At 36.5% G+C, this 14,953-nt stretch overlaps 1 protein-coding gene across 4 annotated transcripts in view; it reads left to right on the top strand.

The window, feature by feature from the left end:
- BBX (BBX high mobility group box domain containing) overlaps positions 1 to 14,953 on the top strand; it is a 280,826-nt gene that overhangs the window by 114,252 nt on the left and 151,621 nt on the right. For all 4 annotated transcript variants that reach the window (XM_082654201.1, XM_082654204.1, XM_082654203.1 and 1 more), the window contains exon 3: positions 1,880 to 1,953. The gene's annotated coding sequence lies outside the window, so the exon portion shown is untranslated. The remainder of the gene's footprint in view (positions 1 to 1,879; positions 1,954 to 14,953) is intronic.

The raw sequence follows: 14,953 nt of genomic DNA, 5'->3' as shown, positions 1-14,953 counted from the left end.
ATCAGAATTAATGTTGGACCCTCCTCTCCCAGTTTTGGCAGTATTAATTATATACTCTTTGTTTTTTTAGTTTATACCAATTTATTTACTTGACAGTTATTTATAGATATTCATGATTTTTGCCTATTTATTAACTTTTTATTTTAATAGTTCTTTATACTGGCTTTCATGGATTTATATGAAGAAAAAGTATGGAAATAAATATATGAGATAGTACATGTGATTTTCTTAAAACAGCAGTTTTTAAACAAAATTTATTTATTTTTGGCTGTGTTGGGTCTTCATTGCTGCGCGTGAGCTTCCTGTAGTTGTGGCGAGCCAGGACTACTCTTTGTTGTGGTGCGTAGGCTTTCATCGCGGTGGCTTCTCTTGTTGTGGAGCACGGGATCTAGGTGCGCGGGCTTCAGTAGTTGTGGCTCGCGAGCTCTAGAGTGCAGGCTCAGTAGTTGTGGCCCACGGGCTTAGTTCCTCTGCGGCATGTGGAATCTTTCCAGACCAGGGTTCGAACCTGTGTCCCCTGCATTGGCAGGCGGATTCTTAACCCCTGAGCCACCAGGGAAGCCCGAAACAGCAGTTTTAATGTTAGTTGCCTAGTTTATGATAATTAAGGATAGACTTTTATATCATTTATTTAATCAGTTTGTGGAATTGTACCCTTCCTTGATAAAAACATAGGCATTTAATTTGAAAGTATTCATGTGTCCTTCGTAGTTTTCGTCAAAGATCTGGATTTATTCTTTCATCCATATCCTTGTTTTAAAAAATGTGGATGAATGAGTAGTATCTTGTGTGAAGCCACGTGAGGCCATTTAATATTTTATTTATTCTTTCAAGTTGTTGTTTTCTTCCATAGCACTGGGTGACAACTGAACCATCTAAGTCTAGTTAGGATTACTCAGATGAATCATTACACATTTTTGATATTTAATGTGTAAGAGCCAGTTCTTCCATATCGTAGTGGCTGATTAGGGGAAAAAACTTTAGCCAAGCCATAAAATGACTAACAGTATTGATCAAGCTGTAAGCCAGTAAGTGATATCTGATTTCTAGAGTGTGTTATAGCCTACTGATTGTAAGGAAATAAATTGTCATAATCTGCAGGAGGGTAGGAAATTGTCTCTCTTAGTTGAGTGTGAATTTAGTATTACCATGAAGCACTTGAGAAACTAAATGAATGTCTCAGAAACTGAAATAATTTTAAAAAAAGATACAGTTTAAGTGTATGTCTATATTTGCAGTATTAATGTAAAATGCTCATTTAATTTGTATACTCTTGTTGATTCTGATCCTCTTATATTTATTTCATCATATGTAACTAGAAAGTAATTTTTTAGTTACAGCTTTTCTCTATTTGTATGTGTTCCCCCCCGCTCCCCACCTTAAAAAAAAACTATCTTGATTTCACTTGTTATCTTTAAAACATTTAAAAGATAAAATATAAGATATTAACATCTGAACCACAGCTTAACTGTATGGGTTGGGCCAGTCATTTTAAATAACTTGAATTTAGTCAGGATGTCAATATAATTTCATGTTTTTCCAGAGAATTCACCTGTAACTCTACACGTGAATTTAGTCAGAAAGCTAAGAAGTGATTGCCTTTAATTCTTTGTCTCTGTAACTTTAGTCTCAGAATTCCCATTGAGTAATTTTAGTGACTATCTTTTTGTTACATTAAAGTTGACAATAAACACTTTAGGTCTTTTTTTCCTAAATAGTGTTAGTAGAGGGGTGTTTAATAATTTTCCTGATTTTGATTGCTTGGCTGTTAATTCATCTTATTTAGGGATTATTTTGCTAAAGGAGAATAAGTGTCAGCTTTGTTTGAAAGGGCTTCCTGGCTCACCATTTTAATCACTTTGCTATGGGTCCTTCACAGAATTCTGCTGCATCACAGAAGCTGGAAGTTCTGATGTTCCATTGAAATCACAATGGAAAGTCTTGACTTGACCGGTAAGAGCAGCCCTGCAGGTGCATCTTACTTACCTGGAAGCAGTGAAGCTGTCAGGAGCTAAGTGGTAACAGAGCTGGTCTCAACTTTTTTCCATCTGATGGATTCACCTTCCGTATTGATCAAGGAAGTGTGATAATTGTGTATTTTTTTGGTCAATTTTATTAGTATTTTTAAAGGGACACTTTAATCTCTATCATCAAGTAAGTTAAATTTTCCTTTAAAATCATGAATTTTAAAAAATTAACTATTTCAGAATCTCTGGTTTGTTTCTCCACAGTAGTGGGCTGTTGGTGAAAAGTCCATTTATTGAAGTCCTAATTATCTAGAGAATACATACCTAAATAAATATTACATTGGCCTGTTCCCCCAAAGCCTTTTTTTGTATTGCCTGAAAGAGTTGAGATTTTAAAATATATACATGTGGCAAATTATGTCAAACTTTGAAACTCACAGATACTATAATTCTGTCCTCTTGTATATAAGTTATATTCAAAACTGCTTCTTTAGGAATATTTTAAGATTAATTTTGGTCATGATTACTTAAATGCATAGAGTTTTCTCAGTCTGGGAATGAAAATGTGTGATTGCTTTACTGATGTTTCAATACTTTATGGTGAACTGATGATTTATAAGACCAAGGAATTTAATATAAGTTAAAATTAACAGAAGTAGTAAATATTGTTTAGTTGCAATTTTCAGGACATGAACTTACTTTTCAATTTTTTTATTCATTGAAATCTTAAATCTTTTCTGTTCTTAAGTATTTTTGATAGCTTATTAGGTCCGTCTAGAATATCTGTGTCTACCTTTTTTGTTGTAGTGAGTATGTGACTGAATGTTGCTTTTATGATATGAGTATAAATATAAGGCCTCTGAACCATTCTTCTGAATGTTGCAGTCTAGGATTGTACACATTGTAAAAATAAATGCCATTTAGCTTGTGTGTTTACTAGGATATTGAAACAACAAAAAAACTTAGTGCCAGTGAGAAGATTGGGATTTAGTTAGTTTTCCTCCTTTCTGTGCTATCCTTTAAGGCACAGTGAAGTTAGAAATATAAATTCTGGATTTACAAATGCCAGTTAGGATACAGTTGGTTATGGTTTTTCTGGGTCAGCAGAATAGACTACAGAATATTTGAATATCTATACTGAAATGTCAAATACGTTCTCGATTACTAATCCTAAAGGCAGTTGAGTATAGTGAGATACAAAGAAAATTAAATTTGTGGCGGTATTCTTAGTTTTCTGAATATGAATACATATATAGAAAGTAAAGCAGGACCTTTTATATTACCTATTCAGAAAACTAAATCATTAATCAGTAGTTGTTGGCAGTCTTGGCTTAAGTAGCCATCTCATCTATGATCTCTAAATGTTAATCAGATTATTTTAATACAATATTTTTATTGACTGTAAGCAGAAATTGACAAAAAATGCTGATAAAATTTAAGAAGACTGAGACTTTATACTTCTAGCATAACTATACATTCATCTTAAATACAGTATTAACTAACAGAAAATTGCCACACAAAATCAGGAGTAATTTAGGAAACAAATTTTGGAAAATGTTACCGAGCAGAATGATGCCAGGGTTCAGTAAATCTGGGAAACATGCTATTTAAGTTAGCTTAGGCAAAGTTTTGTTTAATTATCCAGAGAATCCCCAAGTCTTAGTGGTTTATAGCAGTAAAAGTTTCTTTCTCGCTCATGTTCATGTTCTTGATGAATTTGCTGCCACTCTGCTCCATATCCTCTTCATTCCTGGACCAAAGCTGAAGGACAACCTCTCTGGGATGCTTAAGTCTTGTGGCAAAAGGAGAAAGGAATGATGGTGGAATCTGGGCTCTTTAAACTGCTTCTGAGAGGTGGTATATGTCACTACCTCTTATATTTCATTGGCTAAAGCATGTCACATGGCCAACTCATGGCATTGGATAGGAGTGGCCTTTTAAGAGGGGTGGGGTAGGGGAAGGCTGATAGGGAGGCATAATGCATATTTTAAGTATAATATCTGCATAATCCTGTCTACGGTTCTTCTAGACAGACAGAATGCACCTTGTATGTTAAGCTTCCAGGAAGTCCTGTAGTAAATGAATCTGTTTAACATGGAAAGTTATTTGACTATGAATCCTCTTGTAGTTACGTGGAACACATTGAGCTTTGAAACCCTGTGACAAGTTTTAAGGAATGAGGAGTTGATACAATTCAAGAGTTTCATTAAGTTTTGAACATTATCACTTTTCCACTATGCAATAAGTGGAAATACAGTCTATACTAAACTTACTTACCTTATTGTTTTATAAGTTGTTTTAAAATGAATGAAAATTACTGCAGACTGGACCCTCTGTGGTTTGCATACAGCATTAGAGAAGGGATATAATGATTCTCATAATAACTTCTTACCTATGTTTACTAAGTTAAGAACTTTTGACAGATGTTATCTAATTGGATATAGAGGAAGAGCATGAGAAAATGGGTACTTTGCTTTTTCCAGTAGTAATACAATAATTTTACCATGTAATGGTAACCAAATGCTTCTACTTAAGATCAATTTAAGGAATCATTCTAGAGAGAAAAAATGCAGAATACTATAGGGTGGTTAACAATTGAATCCCATGGGTTTTCTGATGTACTTCACTCGAGGTCATAGTCACTCTACAGTGATTGCATTATTCGCTCCTAAGTTTTCTAGAAAATTGCTAGGCATTATGAACTCGACCAATGTAGATTTGATTAATCCCACAGGTTTTATAAAACATTGCTACCAGACCTGTGTGGACTAAGATGATTTAAATATCAAGGAGTATATAAACAGTGCTTTGTTCGATAGTTCATAGTTCTTTAAGATTGGGGAGAAGGAACATTCTTAGACATCTGTGGAGTCAGAGAAACTTAGGCATAAACCGTAGTTCTGGAACTTTTAAATTGAAAGAATTTGGGTGTTTATGTAACCTCTCTGAAATTTTGTTTTCTCATCTTAATATCGGATAACGATCTCTACCTTGTGGAATTCTGATAATTAAATAAGGGAATTATGTTGAGTGTTGATACGCTGCCTGGCACATGGGATGCAGTCAAGAAATGGTAGTTAAGAAAAATGTGATCATAGTTCAATAATCTTGAATGCACTATAATATACCTTTATTACAGTGTATGTATGTATAAGCTGTGTTTGCATATTTATATTTACACACACATACTTTGAGTTTTAACAAATTGTCCTGAATGCATAAGAGCCTATATATTCAACAGTTACCACTGAAAGGGTGAATCCTATAGAGATACTAGTCACCCTATGATCTAATAAATCACTTCTTGCCACTGAGAACGTAGAAATCCTAAGGACAGAGTGATTGCCAAAGGTGGATATATGGCCTTGACTCTGGATATTAATGAGGTCAGCATCAAAGAAATCAAATTTTATATAATCTCGGTGCACAAGGTACAAGGACAGGAGACAGTGCCACAGAAATTTTCTTCACCATGTAGAGCAAATGTTGTTTGGTTTCAAAAGAATCAGCATTTCTCTTTCAAGATTTTTACGCTGCTGTTTTCCAGGGAGGGTGAGATTATTTAGATTCCTTCGAGGACTTCTCTGTTGGCATTGTCCCCTTGCACTCAGAATCAGGACAACAGAGGATATCTCTTAGGGGTTCAAAGCTTTATGCTATTTCCAAATGACAATTTAATGTAGAACAACACACACATATATAAATAATTTTGGAGTGAATTATTCTTCAGATTGCTCCAGGCACTTCTCTTCATAAACGAATCATTGTTGCAACAACTATCAGTGACATATTCAGCTGGATTTTTTGTGTGTTTGTTTATTTGGCTGCGCCGGGTCTTAGTTGCGGCACGTGGAATCTTCGTTGCCGCGTACAGTATCTTTTAGTTGCGGCATGCGGACTCTTGGTTGCGGCACGAGAACTCGTAGTTGCGGCATGCATGTGGGATCTAGTTCCCTGACCAGGGATCAAACCCGGGCCCTCTACACTGGGAGCACAGAGTCTTAACCACTGGACCACCAGGGAAGTCCCCTCAGCTAGATTATTGATAGAGTAAAACTATTTCAAAAGTAGAATCTTTTAATTTTTAGAGATTATATAGTCTGCTTGGGCTGCCATAACAAAATACCACAGACTGGGTGGCTTAAACAGCAGATATTTTTTAACAGTTCTGGAGGCTAAAAGTCCATGATAAAGATGCTGACAAATTGTCTCTGGTGTGGTTGCTCTTCCTGGCTTATGGACAGTTGCCTTCTTGCTGTGTTCTCACATGACCTTTTGTGTGTGTGTGTGTGTGTGTGTGTGTGTGTGTGTGTGTGTGTAGAAAGTGTGCTCTAGTTTCTTCCCCTTCTTAAAAGGACACCAGTTCTATCAGATAATGGCCCCACCCTAATGACCTTACTTAACTTTTACCTACTTCTAGGGTCTATCTCCAAATATAATCACATTGGGCTTTGAGGTTTCATCATATGAATTTGAGGGCAACCAGTTCAGTTCATCCCAGAGGTAATTGTTTTTCTGTACCAAAGAGTGAAGTGAAAGTTAAAAAAAAAAAACTTTCTATGTTATTTAATCTATAAACAAGAAAACCTGGTTTACTATAGTCATCTAAGACTAAAAATACCTTTGGATCTTTGAGATGGGAGACATTTGAAATTACTGAATTCATATTTCTTCCACTTTGAAGTCACTGCATGAAAAAGTGTCTTTCAAGTGAAGGGATCAAATCTAAGAACTTGAAAATTAGAGTGTTTTGTATGATGGAGGAATTACATCATTGTAAAAATCGATTTCCATGTGTATTCATTGTTTTCAAGGAATGGAATGTATTTGAAAATTAGGTTGAGGAATAAGACGATTACTCTTTCGAGTTGTATCTGTTTCTGCTTACTATAATCAAGCCAATTCACATTTTTTCAAGGCTGTATTCTTTTACTTTGTGAATCAGTTGTGAATTCAACAGGGAAATGGCATACTCTTAAAGATTCTGGAAAACAGAAAGAAGAGATTGTTTATTTGAAATAAAGCCAGCAGAAGCCATGGAGTCCTAAATCTGCTCTTCTACCTGTTTATTTTCCTGCCTCCCACTCTCTCTTTTTTTATCCACGTTTTTCTTCTTCCTCCTTTCCCTTCTTTCCTCTGATATCAGCTCTTGAGCTAGGGAATCATCGTATTTCTCAAGTATGATAGTCTAAGTGCAGTTCTTTGAACATTTGTATAGTACTTCTTTCTACTACACAATAGGAACTTTTTCTGTTAGGTAAGTCAGTTGATGGGTGGTTGGGATTACTGATGGGTAATAGCATTGATGTAGGCTCAGCTTAACTCTTCGTTTTATCTTTAAACTTTTTCTAATATGTGTGTTCTGTGTCACTAGAATAATTTCAGTTTCTGGTGATTTATAAAAACAAAACATACTCCAAAGGAAACAAACCTTTGAGACATGTACCTTTGTATAAAAATAATTTTAAATTGATTTGTAATTTTTTTTCTCATCTTGTGTGTTTATAGACTAAAGGATAAGCTCTTGAGCACTGATCTAATTTTGTGGATGACAGTTTAATTGGTTGAAAATTATTTTAACTCATTTATCTACCTTTGTGTTTTTTTTGAATATTATTATACTTTTTTATACAGCAGGTTCTTATTGGTTATCTATTTTATACATATTAGTGTATATATGTCAAGCCCAATCTTCCAATTCATCCCCCCACCCGCCGCTTTCCCCCTTTGGTGTCCATCCTTTTGTTCTTTACATCTGTGTCTCTATTTCTGCCTCGCAAACCAGTTCATGTATACCGTTTTTCTAGATTCCACATATACGTGTTAATATACGATATTTGTTTTTCTCTTTCTGACTTACTTCACTCTGTATGACAGTCTCTAGGTCCATCCACGTCTCTGCAAATGACCCAATGTTGTTCCTTTTTATGGCTGAGTAATATTCCATTGTATATATGTATCACATCTTCTTTATTGATTCGTCTGTCGGTGGGCATTTAGGTTGCTTCCATGACCTGGCCATTGTAAATAGTGTTGCATTAAACATTGGGGTGCATGTGTCTTTTTGAATTATGGTTTTCTCTGGGTATATGCCCAGTAGTGGGATTGCTGGGTCACATGGTAATTCTATTTTTAGTTTTTTAAGGAACCTCCATACTGTTCTCCATAATGGCTGTATCAGTTTACATTCCCACCAACAGTGCAAGAGGACTCCCTTTTCTCCACACCCTCTCCAGCATTTGTTGTTTGTGATGCAAATTCTAACCAGTGTGATGTGATACCTCATTGTAGTTTTGATTTGCGTTTCTCTAATAATTAGGGATGTTGAGCAGCTTTTCATGTGCTTCTTGGCCATCTGTATGTCTTTGGAGAAATGTCTGTTTAGGTCTTCTGCCCATTTTTGGATTGCGTTGTTTGTTTTTTTTTAATATTGAGCTGCATGAGCTGTTTATACAGTTTGGAGATTAATCCTTTGTTGATTCATTTGCTAATATTTTCTCCCATTCTGAGGATTGTCTTTTCATCTTGTGTACAGTTTCCTTTGCTGTGCAAAAGCTTTGAAGTTTCATTAGGTCCCATTTGTTTATTTTTGTTTTTATTTCCATTACTCTAGGAGGTGGGCCAAAAAAGATCTTGCTGTGGTTTATGTCAAACAGTGTTCTTCCTATGTTTTCCTCTAAGAATTTTATAGTGTCCGGTCTTACATTTAGGTCTTTAATTCATTTTGAATTTATTTTTGTGTATGGTGTTAGGTATTGTTCTAATTTCATTCTTTTACATGTGGCTGCCCAGTTTTCCCCATACCACTTTTGAAGAGACTGTTTCTTCTCCATTGTATATCCTTGCCTCTTTTGTCATAGATTAGTTGACCATAGGTGCATGGGTTTATCTCTGGGCTTTCCATACTGTTCCATTGATCTATAATGCTACTTTTGTGCCAGTACCATATTGTCTTGATTACTGTAGGTTTGTAGTATAGTCTGAAGTCAGGGAGTCTGATTCCTCCAGCTCCGTTTTTTTCCCTCAAGACTGCTTTGGCTATCCAGGGTCTTTTGTGTCTCCATACAAATTTTGAAATTTTTTTGTTCTAGTTCTGTAAAAAATGCCATTGGTAATTTGATAGGGATTGCATTGAATCTGTAGATGGCTTTGGGTAGTGTAGTCATTTTCACAATATTGATTCTTCCAATCCAAGAACATGGTATATCTCTCCATCTGTTTGTGTCATCTTTGATTTTTTTCATCAGTGTCTTATAGTTTTCTGAGTACAGGTCTTTTACCTCCTTAGGTAGGATTATTGCTAGGTATTTTATTTTTTTGTTGGGATTGTTTCCTTAATTTCTCTTTCTGATCTTTTGTTGTTAGTGTATAGGAATGCAAGAGAGTTCTGTGTATTAATTTTGTATCTTGCAACTTTACTAAATTCATTGATTAGCTCTAGTAGTTTTCTGGTGGCATCTTTAGGATTATCTATGTATAGTATCATGTTATCTGCAAACAGTGACAGTTTTACTTCTTCTTTTCCAATTTGTATTCCTTTTATTTCTTTTTCTTCTCTGATTGTGGGGGCTAGGACTCCCAAAACTATGTTGAATAATAGTGGTGAGAGTGAACATCCTTGTCTTGTTCCTGATCTTAGAGGAAATGCTTTCAGTTTTTCACCATTGAGAATGACGTTTGCTGTGGGTTTGTCTTATATGACCTTTATTATGCTGAGGTAGGTTCCCTCTATGCCCATTTTCTGGAGAGTTTTTATCATGAATGGGTGTTGAATTTTGTCAAAAGCTTTTTCTGCATCTATTGGGATGATCATGTGGTTTTTCTTCTTCAATTTGTTAATATGGTGTATCACATTGATTGATTTGCATATATTGAAGAATCCTTGCATCCCTGTGATAAATCCCACTTTATCATGGTGTATGATCCTTTTAATGTGTTGTGGATATTGTTTGTTGGTATTTTGTTGAGGATTTTTGCATCTATATTCTTCAGTGATATTGGTGTGTAATTTTCTTTTATTGTAGTATCTTTGGTTTTGGTATCAGGGTGACAGTGGTCTTGTAGAATGAGGTGGGGAGTGTTCCTTCCTCTGCAATTTTTTGGAAGAGTTTGAGAGGTTGGATGTTAGCTCTTCTCTAAATGTTTGTTAGAGTTCACCTGTGAAGTCTTCTGGTCCTGGACTTTTGTTTGTTGGAAGGTTTTTAATCACAAGTTCAATTTCATTACTTGTGATTGGTCTGTTCATATTTTCTGTTTCTTCCTGGTTCAGTCTTGGAAGGTTATACTTTTCTAAAACTGTGCATTTCTTCCAGGTTGTCCATTTTATTGGCAAAGAGTTGCTTGTAGTAGTCTCTTATGATATTTCATATTTCTGCTGTGTCCATTGTAACTTCTCCTTTTTCATTTCTAATTTTGTTGATATGAGTCCTCTCCCTCCTTTCTTGATGAGTCTGGCTAAAGGTTTATCAATTTTGTTTGTCCTCTCAGAGAACTGGGTTTTAGTTTTATTGGTCTTTGCTATTGTTTTCTTTGTTTCTATTTCATTTATTTCTGCTCTGATCCTTATGATTTCTTTCCTTCTACTAACTTTGGGTTTTGTTTGTTCTTCTTTTTCTAGTTCCTTTAGGTGTAAGGTTAGATTGTTTGAGATTTTTCTTGTTTCTTGAGGTAGTATTGTGTTGCTATAAACTTCTTTCTTAGAACTGTTTTTGCTGTATCCCTTAGGTTTTGGATCATCATGTTTTCGTTGTCATTTGTCTCTAGGTATTTTTTGATTTCCTCTTTGATTTCTTCAGTGATCTCTTGGTTATTTAGTAACATATTGTTTAGCCCCCATGTGTTTGTGTTTTTTATGTGTTTTTCCCTGTAATTTATTTCTAATCTTATATATTGTGGTCGGAGAAGATGCTTGATATGATTTCAATTTTCTTAAATTTACTGAGGCTTGAGTTGTGATCCAAGATATGATCTATACTGCAGAATGTTCCGTGTGCACTTGAGAAGAAAGTGTAATCTGCTGTTTTTGGATTGAATGTCCTATAAATATCAATTAAATCTATCTGGTCTGTTGTGTCATTTAAAGCTTGTATTTCCTCATTAATTTTCTGTCTGGATGATCTGTCCATTGGTGTAAGTGAGGTGTTAAAGTCCCCCACTATTATTGTTACTGTGGATTTCCTCTTTTATAGCAGTTAGCATTTGTCTTATGTTTTTAGGTGCTCCTATGTTGGGTGCGTATATATTTATAACTATTACATCTTCTTGGATTGGTCCCTTAATCATTATGTAGTGTCCTTCCTTGTCTCTTGTAACATTCTTTATTTTAAAGTCTATTTCATCTGATATGAATATTGCTACTCCAGCATCCTTTTGATTTCCATTTGCATGGAATATCTTTTTGCATCCCCTTACTTTCAGTCTGTGTGTGTCCCTAAGTCTGAAGTTGGTCTCTTGTAGACAACATATATATGGGTCTTGTTTTTGTATCCATTCAGCCAGTCTGTGTCTTTTGGATGGAGCATTTAATCCATTTACATTTAAAGTAATTATCCATATGTGTGTTCCTATTACCATTTTCTTAAGTGTTTTGAGTTTGCTTTTGTAGTTCCTTTCCTTCTCTTGTGTTTCCCACTTAGAGAAGTTCCTTTAGCATTTATTGTAGAGCTGATTTGGTGGTGCTGAATTCACTTAGCTTTTGCTTGTCTGTAAAGCTTTTGATTTCTCTGTTGAATCTGAAAGAGATCCTTGCTAGGTAGAGTAGTCTTGGTTTTAGGTTCTTCCCTTTCATCACTTTAAATATATTGTGCCACTCCCTTCTGGCTTGTAGAGATTCTGCTGAGAAATCAGCTGTTAACCTTATGAGAGTTCCCTTGCATGTTATTTGTCATTTTTCCCTTGTTGCTTTTAATAATTTTTCCCTGTCTTTAATTTTTGTTAGTTTGATTACTGTGTTTCTCGGTGTGTTTCTCCTTGGGTTTAGTCTGCCTGGGACTTGGCACTTCCTGGATTTGGGTGGCTATTTCCTTTCCCATGTTAGGGAAGTTTTCAACTATAATCTCCTCAAATATTTTCTCGGGTCCTTTCTCTCTTCTCCTTCTAGGACCCCTCTAATGTGAATGTATTTGCGTTTAATATTGTCCCAGAGGTCTCTTAATATTGTTCCATAGCAGTAAATTCCACCATTCTGTCCTCCAGGTCAATTATCCGTTCTTCTGCCTCAGTTATTCTGCTATTGAATCCTTCTAGTGTATTTTTCATTTTAGTTATTGTATTGTTCATCTCTGTTTATTTGTTCTTTAATTCTTCTAGGTGTTTGTTAAACATTTCTTGCGATCTTTGCCTCCATTTTCTTTCTGAAGTCCTGGATCATCTTCACTATCATTATTCTGAATTCTTTTTCTGGAAGGTTGCCTATCTCCACGTCATTTAATTGTTTTTCTGGGTTTTATCTTACTCCTTCGTCTGGTACATAGCTGTCTGCCTTTTCATTTTATCTGTCTTTCTGTGAATGTGGTTTTTGTTCCACAGGCTGCAGGACTGTAGTTCTTCTTGGTTCTACTGTTTGCCCTCTGGTGGATGAGGCTATTTAAGAGCCTTGTGCAAGCTTTCTGATGGGAGGGACTGATGGTGGGTAGAGTTGGGTGTTGCTCTGGTGGGCTGAGCTCAGTAAAACTTCAATCTGCTTGTCTGCTGATGGGTAGGGCTGAGTTCCCTCCCTGTTGGTTGTTTGGCCTGAGGCAACCCAGCACAGGATGCTGCAGGCTCTTTGGTGGGGCTAATGGCAGACTCTGGGAGGGCTCATGCCAAGGAGTATTTCCTGGAACTTCTGCTGCCAGTGTCCTTGTCCCCGTGGTGTGCCACAGCCATCCCCTGCCTCTGCAGGAGACCCTCCAACACTAGCAGGTAGGTCTGGTTCAGTCTCCTATGGGGTCACTGTTCCTTCTGCTGGGTCCCGATGTGCACACTACTTTGTGTGTGCCCTCCAAGAGTGGAGTCTCTGTTTCCCCCAGTCCTGTCGAAGTCCTGCAGTCAAATCCCACTAGGCTTCAAAGTCTGATTCTCTAGGAATTCCTTCTCCCATTCCCGGACCCACATTTGGGAAGCCTGACGTGGGACTGAGAACTGTCACTCCAGTGGGTGGACTTCTGTGGTATAGTTGTTCTCCAGTTTTGAGTCATCCACCCAGCCATTATGGGATTTGATTTTATTGTGATTGTGCCCCTTCTACGGTCTCACTGTGGCTTGCCTTTGTCTTTGGATGTGGGGTATCCTTTTTGGTGAGTTCCAGTGTCTTCCTGTTGGTGACTGTTCATCAGCTAGTTGTGATTCCGGTGCTTTCGCAAGATGGAATGAATACACATCCTTCTAGTCTGCCATCTTGAACCAATCTCCTTATCTGCTTTTGATTTCGGTTTCCCTCTAAAGCTATTTACAGAATGACTGAAACTCAAGCCTTGTATATGATAAGCTTTAGCAATGTATTTCTTCTGTAGACAGTAGGATCAGTCTACTGATATTGAATTTACTAGTTAAGGACAGTACAAATAAAGTCAGACATACCACTTCATTCATTATTACTACTATGAAAGGTGATGGATAAATTATTTTTATACTGAAGTCCATACATATTCCCTCTGATCTCTATTACAGAGAATTGTGTTTCTCCAGATAAAGAAATGGATCAAATGGTGTAAAATTTCTCATAACATTGCAGTCAGAATTTCCATACATTTTAATGTAAAGTATGTACTGCATTTACTGGATATTCTGTACATACACAGATAAATGTAAATGTATACGAGTATATACATGTAATTTTTTTCAGATAACCTCTTGAAGAAGCCAAGAGACTTAAGTTTACATTAGAGAGTCTAGTTTGTCGATGGCTGTATACTCCAAACGTAGAAACAGTGTCTGACATGTGGAACTTGTTTAGTGAACATTTGGCGAATTGATAATACAGGAGTTCACTTTTGTTAATCATGTATTCCATTGACTTTTATGTTAATAAACATCCCCAGGTCTACCTGGAGATAGTTGTTCTTCCCAGTCTGAGTTCAGGAAGGGGAGTGTTTCTTAAAAATACATCTTTCTGTGCCTTTAAGTTGCAGTTAGTCCTATAATCAATAAATGTTGGTAAGCTTAAGAACTTAAAATGAAGGACTTCCCTGGTGGCGCAGTGGTTAAGAATCTGCCTGCCAGCGCAGGGGACATGGGTTTGAGCCCTGGTCTGGGAAGATCCCACATGCTGCAGAGCAACTAAGCCCGTGCGCCACAACTACTGAGCCTGCACTCTAGAGCCTGTGCACCACAACTACTGAGCCCGCACGACACAACTACTGAAGCCCGTGTGCCTAGAGCCTGTGCTCTACAGCAAGAGATGCCAGCGCAATGAGAAACCGGCGCACCACAACAAAGAGTAGCTCCTGTTCACCGCAACTAGAGTAAGCCCGCGTGCAGCAAAGAAGGTCCAATGCAGCCAAAAATAAATAAATAAATTTATTTTAAAAATTAAAAAAGAACTTAAAATGAGCAGCAAAAAATTTCTGGGTAGCTGTTAGCTCATTTGTGGTGTACATTGAGTCAGCAGGGGTTTATTAAGAGTTGTAAGCCTTCTGCCAAGTACTTCCCTAACACTCCATCAGTGGCCCTGTGAGTGGAGTGCCTGTTAAGGTTCTGAGATTTAAGGAAGGCAGATTGGTTCAGGCTGGGCCTAAAGAGATGCTATATGGTACCTGGATTCAGTTAATATGTAACCGAAATGTTGACTAAAGTCCACATTTAGATGTTTTATTCTTAGGGGTACTATTTTTAGGATATTTCCATATTCAAATTGATCTATAAAGATGTTAGAGAAGAGCATTGTGTTTTGGTTTTATAGACTTTTATAATTTGCTCAATTTGCAGTTGTTCTGCCTCTGCCATGGTTATATTACTGTTCTTAAAAAGTAGATGAGTTATCTAATTATTTCAGTGTTTACTTAACT

The sequence above is a fragment of the Grampus griseus genome (assembly GCF_964374135.1).
Source record: "Grampus griseus genome assembly, chromosome: 5".
In the NCBI taxonomy this organism is placed as follows: Eukaryota; Metazoa; Chordata; class Mammalia; order Artiodactyla; family Delphinidae; genus Grampus; species Grampus griseus.
The sequence above is the reverse complement of the archived record's forward strand: the minus strand, read 5'-3'. Positions and strand labels throughout refer to the sequence as shown.